The sequence below is a fragment of the Pinus tabuliformis genome, chromosome X (assembly GCF_031772625.1).
Source record: "Pinus tabuliformis cultivar Carrire ecotype Pingquan chromosome X, CPIR1, whole genome shotgun sequence".
Classification (NCBI taxonomy): Eukaryota; Viridiplantae; Streptophyta; class Pinopsida; order Pinales; family Pinaceae; genus Pinus; species Pinus tabuliformis.
Window position 1 is genome coordinate 471,451,711 of NC_142308.1, and position 14,865 is coordinate 471,466,575.

Sequence of the window (14,865 nt, forward strand, 5' to 3'; positions counted from 1 at the left end):
GGGTAGCGATCAGTTATTAAATGCCCAGAAACGTGAAGAAAAAGATCGAGAAGTAATCTTCTCGACTTTTCATGCATCCCTCTGTCGTAATTTAACTTAGCGTCAACGAAACGGTATTGGGCATTGCTGGTTCGAGGAGATACTTCCGGATCTCGCCAAATAAAAGGGGGAATTTGTCTTCTGGTTGATCAGATCTGATAGAATGTGTCTCAATCCATGGATAAAATTCTGATCTGGCTCAAGAGCGATCAATCCTTGCCAATGAATGGGTCTGTCAACCTCTGAGAGATGGTTGCTTCGAATAAGTGTTTGTATGGCATAATCTGCATGACCACCTTTGGTTCTATTGCCTGGGAAGCGAAATCCCTGTCCAGGGCTGCCATAGATTCCCAGGCCTCCGAGCGGAGAAGCTACGTTAGCGCGAGAGAGTATTCCGACAACCCTCGCCCTCAGAATTCCTGCTTCTGGACTAATAGGTGAAGAATGCTTAAGCAACAACGGTGATGTCTAGCGTCTCCTTATTGATGGAGTTGGGATTTTCCTGGGCGGTGTAAGTATGCGCCTCTTGGGACTGTCGCTACGGGGAGTGAAAGATGAACTAAAGGACATTGACTGAGGACGAGGGCGTGAGCGTGAGCCTAAAGCGGAAGAAGATCCTGAATGTGATGAGGGACCTGACATCGACCCTGATGGGCTTGTCTGCCACGGCCTGCCAAATCTCACCATGCCTCTGCTGCTGGTGAAGAACTATAAACCCTCAAAGCGCATCCACATGGATTCAATCCTTTTAGATACTTGACATATAATTTTAAGGTGGTTCATAGATTAAGATTTATTTCTTTCATATCTTTTCCTGTGTGAGAGGTTAAGAGTGATTGTTTTTATTTGCTTTCATATCTTTTCCTATGTGAGAGGTTAAGAGTGATTGTTTTTATTTGCTTTCATATCTAGAGGTTAAGAGCGATTATTTTTATTTGCTTTCATATCTAGAGGTTAAGAATGATTGTTTTTGCTTTCATTTTATGTCATGTGGTTTTGATTATTCATTTCATAGGATCCTGATTTGATAATGCACACATGATCCCTTAGAGTAGATTTCATTTCTGAAAGGGTGGTGTGATTTTCAATTCCTGCAAGTGTGGAATATTAAGATTTCAATTTTGCGCGTTGTACTATAATTTCACTATAATTTCTTTTGAATTAGAATAGGTGAATTTGGTTTGTCATTATTTGGTTTCGTAGTTAATTTGATCTAAATTGAAAGTTAATTTCTAGCATATACAGTGCACACATGCTTCACAAGTTTTATGAAACCCCCGGGTTGACAATTAAATGATAGGTAATTAATTTGCCTCAACATTTTGGCATTGTTGCCAAGGGATGTGTGCATAGGAACTAGCTTTCAGTCTAGAGTTCATATTTATTTTTTTATTTTTATTTTTTCCTAGATGCATGATTAAAGCATGTAGATGGATAAATCATTTAGCTGCATATCTCTTAAAAGAAAAAAGAAAAAGAAAAAATCGATACTAACCATTTATGGACAAAGGATCTAGAATGAAGATTAAACATTCTTTGGAGCACAAGGACTACATTGAGGAATGGTATCGAAACGCGATTGCGCCACGACATTCATCCGTTCTTCAAGAGATCTTTGCGGCAAATCTAAAGGTTAAAACGACTTCTCATGTCCTCATACACAATCAGGTACATTTCGCAAATTTGGATATGAACATTTTAGAAAGTTTAATTCGTAAATGGCTCCATTGGGAACATTCATATACTTAAAAATTTAAAAAATAAAAATAAAATATTTCAAGTAGATAAATTAGGAAAAATAAAATCAAGCTTTATTACATTTTTTTTTTAAGTTCTTGATTGCATTTTTTTTAAGTTTTTAGATTTTTATTTATTTTCTTGCATTTTTTTTTATTAACCTCACAAAAATATTTTCAATAAAAAATCATGTTTTGATTTTAATTAAAAATAAATAAAAATAATTATGTTAGATTTTCAATAAAAAAATTAAAAAATAAAATCATGTTTTTGAATAAGGGAAATGTAATTTTATTTTTTTAATTATCAATTATTTTTTTAAGAGAATTGATAAATTGACAAATTGATAACTAGCTTTGGTGCGATCCGTAAAAAAATAAATTCAAATACTTAGCTTAAAAATCAAAATCCAAATAAAAAAAATAAATAATAAATAAATAAATCAACAAATCATATAGATATAGATATAGATATATATCTTGCTTCAAATTGCTGCATATCTATTCTTTTTTTTAGGAGCTGCAGAAACGACTCGTTTCTGCAGCCGAGCTTGATTTGATTCTACATCCATCATAAAAAACTTTGTGTGCTGAAGGGCTTGGCATAGACCGATTTTTAAATTATGCCCTATCCATAGTCCTGGTATCATAAGTCTCTAACTCAAATGACCCATATTGGTCCCTCGAGAGTGGGCTCCCTATCCATGTAATTCTTGCACAACATTCCGATGCACTTACTCTATTTTCTTGGAGCCCTCAACTTTCCTCCTTTGTCGCCATCCATTATTTCAAATCAATCAGATCCTTCAACATGAACCTCAGCCTAAAGGTAAGCCCTTGGTTATTGAAAAATTTTGTCATCTTATCGAGTCCATCTATCATGGAGCTAGCAGGATTTGCCTCTCATAAGATAGCTTTATTGTTGTCATTAGTTATTGCTGGTGTGAATGCATTGGGCACAATTGTTGGCATCCTACTGATAGAATGATCAGGAAGGAACAGATTTGGCGGGCCACCTTTGTCAGTTGCTAAGGAGTATTCATTTCATTCCAAATCTCCAGATCTAGCAGTCGTTCTAGAAGAAATAACTGAGCATTTGCCAGAAATGCGTAGCAATTTTCTACACGTCATTTTAAAACACGTTTTTATTGCCAAATGAAAATGAATTTCAAAAAACTAAAACGTGGGTTTTTCTCAGAACGGGGTTAATTATATTACCCAATAGCGATTTTTTCAAATTCGTAACCGTTTGAAATATTTTCAAGGTTCTCTTGAGCCTTATTTGCCATATTACGTGACAAAAACGGATTTAGAATTTAATGCACAGACAGTTGCGGCCATGATGGAAGGAGAAGATCCAGTTTCCCTGATCTACAGGAGGTAGATCTGCCATGGAGATCATACAGTGCATGTTAGGTGGAGAGTCTCGACATAACATCTCAACAAACCTGTGTGTTAGAAGAGTTTGAATAAAATCCTTGATCGCCAAATTAGAGAACAGAGTGTAAATTTGCGGAATAAGGTTTCATTCAGCGTGAAGAAAAAAGAGTACAGAAAGAAGTGAAGGATGCAGCAAAGCGGAATGACATGACGTCGTCAAAGAATTTGGCGAAAGGAATTGTAAGATCGAGGCAAGCTGTCCAGCGCCTTTATGAAAATAGGGCACAGCTGAATTTAATATCTATGCACCTTAGAGAAAATGTTGCAACTGCTCTGGGTGTTGGACACTTGTCAAAAAGTACTTAGGTGATGAAGCACATGAATGGGCTCGTGAAGGCTCCAGAAGTGGCTACCACAATGCAAGAATTCACCACAAATATGACCAAGGTAGGAGTCACTGACGAGGCGGTGAATGATTCCCTGGATTCTACACTTGACTCTGAGGATATTGAAGAAGAAACTAAAGAGGAAGTTGACAAAGTATTAATTGAAATTACTAGGGAGACAGCGGCACAGCTACCTGTAGCCGCAAGAAGAGAGAAGATTAAGCAACCTGCTCACAAGGAAAAACATGTTGCACTGCCATTCTTCACAACGATAATATTTCAGGACATTTTGTATCTCGCTCCTGACCAGTACAAAGAAAACGTTTTTTTTTACATGGCAAATTTCTTTTTTATTAGGTTGTTTATTTTGTTTGTTATATGTTTTTATTATGTTGTGTTTTTTAAAATAAAATTTTGTGTGTTTTTGTTTGTAACATTTATGGATAATGATTTGTTACTTTTGTTATGTTGTTAGTTTTAACATTATTATTATTTTTAATGTCATTGTTTATAGGTTTGTACATATGTTTTTTATATGTTATGTTTTGTATATATATATATATATGTTTTGTATAATGTTTGTTTTTATTTTCGTTTTTTTTTGAAGAAGAAGAAGTGTTTTTTATAATGTTTGTACTTTTGTTTTATATATGTTATGTTTTGTGATTAGTATGTTTAATGTTTTGTTTTTATATTTAACTTTTTAATTTTGTAAACGTTTCATTAGTTTTATTGTTTTTTTTAAGAAAATTGCCATGGAAAATTATCAATTTTTTTTATGAGAAATTCATTGCGTGATTGAAGCAAATTGAAAAAAATTGTTGATTCACTTACACACCTGTCGAAGTAAGAAACATAAGAAAAAAAACCATGAGACAAAAGCAGTTGAATAAAAGCACAATAACTCACCTTAACTAAACTTAATTGCAAATCGAATTTTGTTAAGGTTGAATTATTACATTGGCGAAATCATGCTTAAAATTTATCATTAGTTTTGTCTAATGTTATGTTTTCAAGCATGATGCAGGGAAAAAGAAAAACTATAAAGGCGCTTTATCTGCAAGATTGATTGATCGAAAATTATTTTGCAGGAATCATTAAGCATTCGAAAATAATATTTGTTTATCTTTATAAAATGCTATGGTTCAAACATAAATTGATGAAATTGTGCATATCATCATTTTAGAAATTGGATTTATTATCCCAATTGTGAAATTGGACTAACCATTTGAAACGAAGACACATCATGAACCTGTCAATTAAGCAAATTTTTGGTATGTGCCTAGAGAAATTGATCACTTCTCTTTGAACACACTTACGTTTTAATGCAATATTAGTGCCATGTTTATTTTCAAGTTCGAGGGCAATCGAAGAATTAAAGGAAGCCAATTATGCATGATTAGTTTTCTACGACCAATTTCAAGATATATGAACCAATTGAATCCATTATCCATAAATGCTATCATTTTTCCTCTCCAAACTCACAAGCTATCCAAGCATTTTCATTAAGCATCATCATCACCATTTTCCTTACAAGTGTCGCATGTTTTCCACTTACATTTTCCATAATTTTCATTCATTAACCCATTAATAGAGACATTTAGCTTACTTACATGCTGATTTGTCCATTTGCTTTCTATTCGCTTGTTTACCCTCTTGTCATTTTCCTCTCCATTAAATAAACCTTGATCCACTACAAAAATTTTCATTCATAGTCCTTCCAAAGTCATCATTTCATACTCGCGTTAGATGATGGGGGATTCATAATGCTTCCCTTCTAACAAGTCTTGGCCTATCAACATCAACACATTATCTAGGTTCAGGGCTAGAGTCCTTATTAGTACCTTGAGGCTTGTATGCATTGATGACAAGTTCTCTTGCCAACAATCATGGGAGAAGCTCGACATTAGCTCATCTATTCGCACTTTGCAAGATGTACTTAGGTACCTTGGAACTTGTTGACATTATTGGTGAGTTTGCATCGCATTGGTTAAGGACATTCATCAATGGCTGGTAATCCAATGACTTTTCTTCATGCTCGACAACAACAGCATGACTAGAATTGTACCATCAGATTTTGTAGCAGGTGAAGACTATATCATTTCAGCATTTTGTAGCAGATACATCGGATTTAGCAGCAGAAATAAAGAATCCACTTTCACCACCTCATCACCATTTATGCAACCAAGAAGCAGATGAAATTTTACATTCTATTCCATGATCTAGCAACAGCTACAGCTTCTCTACATATGCACAGTTTGTCCACTTTCTAGGTAAGTATAGGTATGTTCTTTTCTAGATTTTAATCATAGAATTCCTTGATACCGAAATTATAATTTTAGGAAAATAATTCACCATATTTCCTTTCTCATTTGAAAAAAAAAACCGTAAACACCTTTAGTTTGAGGGGGGAGGCACATCCATTTATTATCACATCCATATCACTTCATTCCATTTCACTTCATTTCATCCTAACATACTTGTCCTAATCAATTATGATTGCATTATGGTTCAAAAGTTATGTGATTTGCAAATAAATGCCTAAATGATGAGCATATTATATGGTTTATTTAAATATGCATTCTTAAATATGTTCAATGAATATTGTTGTAACAAAAAGAAACAAGGTATTCATACACAAAAACCAATAACAATTAAGATTTGGTTGTCACACAAGAACCAACCAAACATGTTGCAATTCAATGTATGACAAGGAATACTTTACAAAAAGAAATGAAATTGTCAAATGCAAAGTTTAAGGGCAATTGATATAAGCCAAGCTCATTCAAAAGCAAATCATGATTAAGCAATGCAGTAGATTGCATGAGGACATGCAATAACGTCAGTTGGGGGGTATGTAGAGCCTCCAAAATGTATTCAAAATATCATCCATTTTCACTTTTATCGCCACCATTTCACTCACATGTCACAACTCCATGGCCATATAACCTTTAATTAGCCTCCATTTTCATAATTATATGGGTTACCTTTGTGTTTTCCAAAAGCTAATGATTTCTATTATTTTAAGTGAATTTGTGGTTAAAAACTTAGAAAAAATGACGTATACTTGCTAATACTTAAAAGTGGCTTGAGTTTCATGACATGTGTAGGTCATTTGGAAGCTTCAAAGGCACCCTTATGTGGCCTCCAATGCTCAAATTCGAATTCCCTTCAAGATATGGAAGAAGATTTGGATAAAGGTCAAAGACAATATGTGTCTCATCATTACCTATGTGAGTTGTAACTCTATGAGATTTTCTAGGGATCTAGGGAGAGAATAATGGACCTCCATTAATGAGGTAGCTTCTTATGTTTTTGTATAAATAATAGATCCTTCTCCTTTCAAAGGCACATGTAAAGTTGGAGATACTCAGGTCGAAAGTTAAGATTACTTATATTTTGAATGGAATTTAGATTTAGCACCATGCTCATGAGTGATGTTCACCTTGATTGGTAATGCTTTCACTAAGTGCCAATCAACTTTCCATCTCTCATACTTTTGAATTGGGCACCTACAATGTGTGAGATTTATTGTTTTTCATGGATTAAGATTCATTGTTTTCATAGATTAAGATTTATTTCTTTCATATCTTTTCCTGTGTGAGAGGTTAAGAGTGATTGTTTTTATTTGATTTCAGATCTTTTCCTATGTGAGAGGTTAACAATAATTGGTTTTTATTTGCTTTCATATCTAGAGGTTAAGAGTGATTGTTTTTATTTGCTTTCATATTCATAGGTTAAGAGTGATTGTTTTTATTTGCTTTCATATCTAGAGGTTAAGAATGGTTGTTTTTGCTTTCATTTTACGTCATGTGGTTTTGATTATTCATTTCATAGGATCCTGATTTGATAATGCACGCATGATCCCTTAGAGTAGATTTCATTTCTGAAAGAGTGGTGTGCTTTTCAATTCCTGCAAGTTTGAAATATTAAGATTTCAATTTCGCGCGTTGTACTATAATTGTACTATAATTTCTTTTGAATTAATTGTTGAATTAGAATAGTTGAATTTGGTTTGTCGTTATTTGGTTTTGTAGTTAGATTGATCTAAATTGGAAATTAATTTCTAGCATATATAGTGCACGCATGCTTCGCGAGTTTTACGAAACCCTCGGGTTGACAATTAAATGATAGGTAATTAATTTTCCTCAATAGGGATGGAAAAGGTTTAGATAAAGAAGGTGTAGATGGAGTTGCAGAGTGATTTATCGCAATGAAATTTATCCTAATTGAATTGGCATTGTATTGGTAAAGGATGTTGTATAAAATAAGAAAATGGGTGGCGTTATGGCTCTACCAGCAACGTTCATCCCAAGATAGGTGAGGGGGATTCTGTTGAGTTTAAAGGTAAATAAAATTGTCACCATACCAAGGATTAGAATAGTCAATGATAAATAACGACTTTTTTAGTAGTGTGTCATCAATTTGACATGATTTCTATGAAAGTGATCAGCTTTTTATATTTGGCGATGGTGAATTCCAAATCAAATTCCTCGAGGATCAAGATTCAATTCGAGTACTTTCCTTTGAGAACTTGGTAGCCAAATAAATGGTGCATGGGGTTTAAGTCAACTAAGATTTTGGTTTTATGTAGGTGAATGTAATGTTGGACTCATTGGAATGTAAGCGATTGTTAGGGCTAGCTTGTTGACATGGGGGTTCCAAAGCTAAGAACCGATGAGGCCTTTGTTGAGATAGTAGATAATTTTTTCGTTGTGATCATCATCTTATTGGAGAATTACAATGTCAACGATGGAGGAGGATGTTTCTAAGTAGAGAAAAAAAAATATTGGTTGTAATTTAGATGGCTCAAAAGAGGTGAAAAGATCAAAGACTTCTTAAGAATGTCAAATGAGTGTTGGCCTTAGACATCCCAGATGAATGGTATATCATTCTTGAGGAGGCACATGAACCCTTTGGTTATCTTTACATAATTGGCTATAAAGTGGCATATAAAGTTTGCTTTCCCTTCCAAACTCTAATGGTGTGAGGCGAAGGAAGTTGGACAATGGCCTTAACTTTGAGTGGGTCAACAAGAATGCCATGATTTAAGACAATGGAGCTTAAGAGGTCTCCATAGGTGACGTGGTCACTCACTTGTGAGGATTAAAGTAGATATTATAACATTGACATCTTGTGAAGAAGGTTCATATGTGTGTGGAGTGGTCATCGTGAGTTTTGGACTGAATTGCAAAATCGCCCATGTAGGCCTCCACTATGTTCTTGATGTCATGGAAGGCGTAATGCATGGCTCGCTAGAAAGTGGCTCCAACGTTCTTCAGGCCATATGGAAACTTTTTGTAGGAAAATGTGCCCTAAGGAGAGATGAAGGCAATCTTGTGATAATAAATGCATTTTATCTAGATTTGATTATAGCCAGAAAAGTTATCAACGAAAGAGAAAATGGCATTGTTAGTGCATTCATCGATAATATGACCAATAAATGGGGTTGCGAAATCATCCTTAGGTAAATCCTTGTTGAGGTCCCTATAATAAACATAGATGTGAATGATGTCTTGTTTTTGCTGACGAGAATGATTTAGCAACTCATTTTGTGAGGGGCTTAAGGTAAATGAACACAACACGAAGGAGATTTCTGACTTCTACCTTGATGGAAGCAACCTTCTTAGGATGGACTAGACAAAGGTTTTTCAAAATGGATTTGGCCCTATCATATGATTTGATTTCCTATTCCATAATGGATGGGTCAATCTTAAGCATTTCCTCATAATACCATGCAAAAATGTCTCATAACTATTTGAATAGGGAAGTGGATTAGGGGATCTCATTGGGACAGCAATCTACACCTATCATGATATGCTCTGCCACACCAAGTTTAGAAGAAATGTCAATGGGGATGGTCAGTGAAATGTTTAAGAGATTTCTATCTAATAATATCTCTTATGAGAGAGAAGGAATTTTGGCCATCCCATCAAGGTGGAAGAACTTGATCAGGTGAATGGAGAACCTATGAATTAAGGGTGGGGAGGGAAAATGAGTGATTGTGAAGTATATACATGGTAGTTCCATTGGATCCATGTGCTCTATGATGGATTCATCTGAGGGGGAACACAATGTCCAAAGAGTTAGAGGGAGAGGTGATGGCCCAAACAAACATGGAGTACTTATTAATGTTGATTTTGTGATGAGTGTCCTCAGTGGGATCAGACAAAGTTGATCAAGCAACTTCACAATCTAGCTCAGTTCAAGAGAGAGGCACTGCAGTGCCAAAGGAATCAACATTCTCAATTGAGGGCACCAACCAAGGATCGAGGAATCAATGGGGTCCACTGGTGTGGTGAGAGATCATCTTGATTGAAGCCATGTATTTTGAGGGGTTGGGCGAGGGAAAGGGGAAAATCCCCATAAGGTATGAATCTTTGAACATCCTTGTGTCTACCTTCTCATAAGTAGCTTCACAATCGCTCATGCATGGAATAGTAGTGCCTGGAGTGGTTTGAAAATCAAGTGCATAATAGCTTAGTTGGTCAATGGTCATGATATTCCCATGGGAAAGTGAAGTATCCAAAAGACTAAAGAAGCGATGGTTATAATCACATAGAAGCAACTCTGACCTAGTAAAATTTTGTATTCCAATCGAGTTTCAACTACCTCGACTTCCATTGAAACATTTTTCCCACCAAGTTCAATAAGCAAGGTTAGGAGGATGATGTGAGGGCAGAAGGTATGTCTGTCAAAGGCGTTTAATAAGGTGGCCAAATGAGCAAGAGTTGGATAGTGAATCGCTTTCCAACAAGATAAGGACATGACACAATTAAATTCTCCTTCATTTACTATGATGCACAACATGTTCTTTCCCAAAGTGGAAACCCAAATATGGAAGGCAACATTAATGAAAATGTAGTTACGAACAAGAGTGCTTTCAAGCATGATGACATCTAAATCGGATGGGTCCATACCTTTGATGGCTAATATTAATGCTTTGTGTTGTGTAGGGCAGCTATAAAGAACTTCTAAGGCTGACATTGTACAAGATTCTTGAGCCAAATATTCCACAATGTTGTCATAATGGGTGGCTTGCGCATTTGGGTTGTGTGAGAAACAATGAAGTAAGTTATTTGGTAGTACTAACATTGGTTCAAGAGCTAGCTTTTCAATGTGAACATAGCCATCAATAGTAGTAATCGATGGAAGGTCTTGCTTGGATGGTGAGGAGTTTGGGTTGGGTGAGAATCACAAATTGTTAGGGATCTTTTTGTTGGTGGAGGTAATGGTGGATCTCGTCCATGCAAGGAAACTAATGACTCAAGTGGTATTTACCACATATTTTTCAAAGGTATCTCACCTTGCATTTACTTTTCTAGTCATTGGGTGTATTATCATGATGTTGCATGGAATTATTATTAGAAGGTTGGTTTTTCATTTTGTTCTTTTTCTTTTGGTCTTCAACTTACTGAGAGTTCTTTTGGTTGGTGGACTAAAACGTGTGAATCATAGAGGTTCTTGTAGGTGTTGAAGAGGGAGGAGTAGGAGGCACATTGGTTGTAGTGGAGGAACCAACTTACATGTGGCTCAATCAAGCAACCAATTGACCTACAATATTAGTTCATATCAAGCCCACCACATTGTCAACGTGGGGTCTACGTTATGATTTGGGAGGATTTGTGATAGTTCTTATAGCATCGAGGATAATGCCATGCAAGATGCCTAAGTAGGAATAAATCAAGTGAATATGTTGGGCATGCATGATGGTTTGCTCCTCAATAGTGGCACCAACCATGGCTACATTGTGGGCAACCTCGGGATGTAAGGACCAAATGAACTAATGCTATCTCCTCTCATGAGTGTCCTTTGGGATGTGTGTGGAGGTATCTTAGCAGAAATGTGATAGAATGTCTATCTCGATAGCTTGGTGAACTGGTAATTGAAAGTGGCTAAGATAGGTTGTCATAAGCATGGTGAAATCCCAATATGAACACCTAGGGAGATCGATGTACCATTTGGTAGCATTGTCAATGATGGTCCATGGAAAAAGGTGTAGATGGCTGTTATCATTGACGAGCGAGTTGGATGAGCACCACAAATGTTGTGCAATGATGTGTGTTTTTGGGTTCTCACCCAATTTACTATCGAACTTAGGTATGTCAAAAGGGACCATATAGGGCGTGGGTGACCACAATAGATAATGATAAATGGGATCATTAGTCATTTTGTCCAATTCATTAAGGTCTAAAGATGCAACGAAGGGTAATTTGGAGGGGATGAAAGATTAAGTTGGTGGATTGGTAAATCCAAGTTAAGTATTGGGTGTGCCAGCATGAGTGTAGTTTAATGTTGCAAGGATCATTCGTTGAGATGGAAACCCAAGGTAAGGAAATTGGGCCTGGCAACATGATCATAACGAAAGAAGTTATGTTGTGGGTTTCCCCCAGTCATAAAGGTGTTGATAGGGTTGGATCTTGCATAATAGCAGGTTGCATGCATGAATGCATGGGATAGTCAGAATTTTCCCAGGGATAGTATCCTTTCCAATATGGAACTCGATTTCTTTGATTACAGTTTTGTACCTACAACTTGAGTTGGAATTAATGATGATTGTAATGGTCTCAATTCTCGTTAGGCTCCCTTATCATTATATAGTGGACACCAACGATTATGTAAATGTATAGAGTTTGGGCACAAAATCCTCCTCCTTTAAAATAACAGTTTGGTTTGTTTCAATCCAATGAGTATGGAGAACGAAAATGGTCATGTAGAGGATGCATTTGGACATATGATGTCACAAATGATAGGTGCCTTGGAATTCTTCAATGATTCCATCTCCAGGCATGTGAAGATGATTTTGATGGAGTCTTGAGCTCAAAGTGAGCTTCTGTCACAAAGAATTGGCCTCTTAGAGGTCAAACTGGACCATTTGCAATTATCCCATGAAATGTTGAACTTTCGGATAGAGAACAAAGTGTTGGATAATGATATTGAAGCAGGTGGGGTTCATGTCGCAGAAAATAAGGATAACATAGAGATGCAGGGCAATCCTGTGAAAAATTAAGAAGTCGATTTCGTTGTTGAAGAAGAAAAGTAAGTCACTCCTCCACAGCTTGAGCCTGAAGAACTCAATAACCAGTTCAACCAGAATATGCAAGAAATTTAGAGTCTTGATTAGTATTAGATTAGTTATCATGTTATGTAAATATGCAGTGCTCTTAGGTTTTTTCTAGTGAATCTATGGTGAAAATCAGTTTAGGATAGAATCTAATAGCTTAGGGGGTAAGAATGTTAATCCATTAGGTAATTTTTGGACTATTGTAGAAGAATTTTTGGCATATGATGTACAAGGTTTCATCCTTCAAAGCAGAAAGTTTTTATGAAATACATAGCCATTTCCTTTATAAAAAAAAAAAAATATTGATGTTTGTTGACTTTTACCAATATTTTCTCAAATATTAAAGTGAAACTAAGATATTCGCTACAATTGATTCATCACAAAATTATTCCATCAAAAACATTAATTACCAATGTAACATATACCCCTTAGATTGTTCATTCAATCCAAGAAGAGATTTCACCATAATTTCACAAGGGCAAATATAGATTATAGCTGCAATATAAAAACAATATTATAATATTACACATTATTTCTCTATATCTAATCATGTACAAGTAGTGCCTACATATTAGTGAATGAAAATGCAAAAGTTTGCATTCAAGGAATGTAGCAAGATGAACACCAAAACTCGTAGTGGAAGCAAGCTTCTTTTTTTTACCATGGCGTTATTCACGAAGATCCTCTACATGAGTGTAAGTGAAGCTCCACTGAATTAGTGTAAGTAACAAATTGAAATAAATATATTATATGGCATAAAACACATAACCACAACCAAAGCCTTGCTACATAGTACTCCAGCTGAGCAACAATCGTTGAGCGAGGGGTGAAAACAACATTACACATATACAAGGATACATGGATACCCACCATGTTTGAAATTTCAAATTCAATTATGTTTCCAACAACAAACACACTGCCTTAGCAATACTTATGTGGCGTTCAAAATACCCATTTTTTCATCGCGACTAGAAGAAAGGCATAACCTACAAACCATGGTTATGATATCACATTAAAAAAATGTAAACAACCAAGCACATTGAATAAATAAATGCCAATATTAATCCATATTTATGTAGGAATGAAATGAAATACATATTCAATAAAAAACACAGAGTTACAATGAAAATTGAACTTCAATTAATTAATAACAAATATTGAAAATTGTTTACATGCAAAATGGAAATAAACTAGCTCGGGCGATGGTAACCTATCTTTGAGGAGATATGTTAGAGCTACATACCTTCTAAATTGTGTTATAATGAGGCTCAGAGGAATTTTTATTATCGAGAAACAATGGAAAACCCTAAAAATCCAAAAACCTAACCCTAAGAGATGAGCACTAAAAGCTTGTTGGCCCCGCTAGGGTTAGTTGGAGCGTCAACTCCCTGGGGTCGTAACTTTGGCACATGATCTCCATTTGGCACGCACAATACCTTGTTAGAAATATCTATGCAAGAAAAACAAATTTTGACCACAAAAAACCAAGTTGTTGGCCTCTCATTTTCTCATTTCTCAAAAAACAAATCATTTAGGGCCACAAAACAACTATGGAAGTTCAAGACCCAAAAAACTGCCTAAAATAGAAAATTGTCGAAATCGAAAACTGTGCTGGAAATTAGAAAACTAAAAGAAAATAGTGTTGGGGGTCCAAGTGGAATAGGCATGTGGCCACCAATATCCACTTAGATCAAATACGAGCCCCATACTTAGATGCATAACACACTAACAATGAAACAACAACACAAAAGGTGGACACCAAGGTTAGAGCAGAGAAAACCCCCACTAGGGTACACTGCATTATCTTCCCAATGTGTGAAAAACCATACAAATGACTACATTTATAATGTGAGACTCCAAAGTGGTCACTTCAATTCTCACTTAGAGAGGAACTTGAAGCACCGAAAGACGGACGCTATACAAGCAACTCTACCGTCAATTTGGTGCATCCACTTATCCTGACAACATGAAGGCCCTCTCTTTAACACTTCGGAAAATTTTCTGTTTATAAGATAAAATCTATAAAATCTTAATCCATAAACCATTAGGAATTAAGCTTGTCAATACATTGCAACAAACTTGCAAGCATTTATTGCATCTTTCTAGCATAAAACCTTAAGACCTGATATGTTCAAAGACTGTCATCTATGAATTTTGCTCTAAATAGGAGTAAATACCATAACTTTTTTCCTCTTGAGAGAATATAATCACCATGATCTCAATATTGTTGTTGGACTTCCTGCCTAAAAAAATGCAAAAT

At 35.6% G+C, this 14,865-nt stretch overlaps 1 pseudogene; it reads left to right on the forward strand.

Annotated features, from left to right (window-relative positions):
• The first annotated feature begins 288 nt into the window (after nucleotides 1-288).
• On the forward strand, nucleotides 289-4,610 carry LOC149140722 (putative vacuolar protein sorting-associated protein 24 homolog 2; annotated as a pseudogene).
• Nucleotides 4,611-14,865: the final 10,255 nt, after the last annotated feature.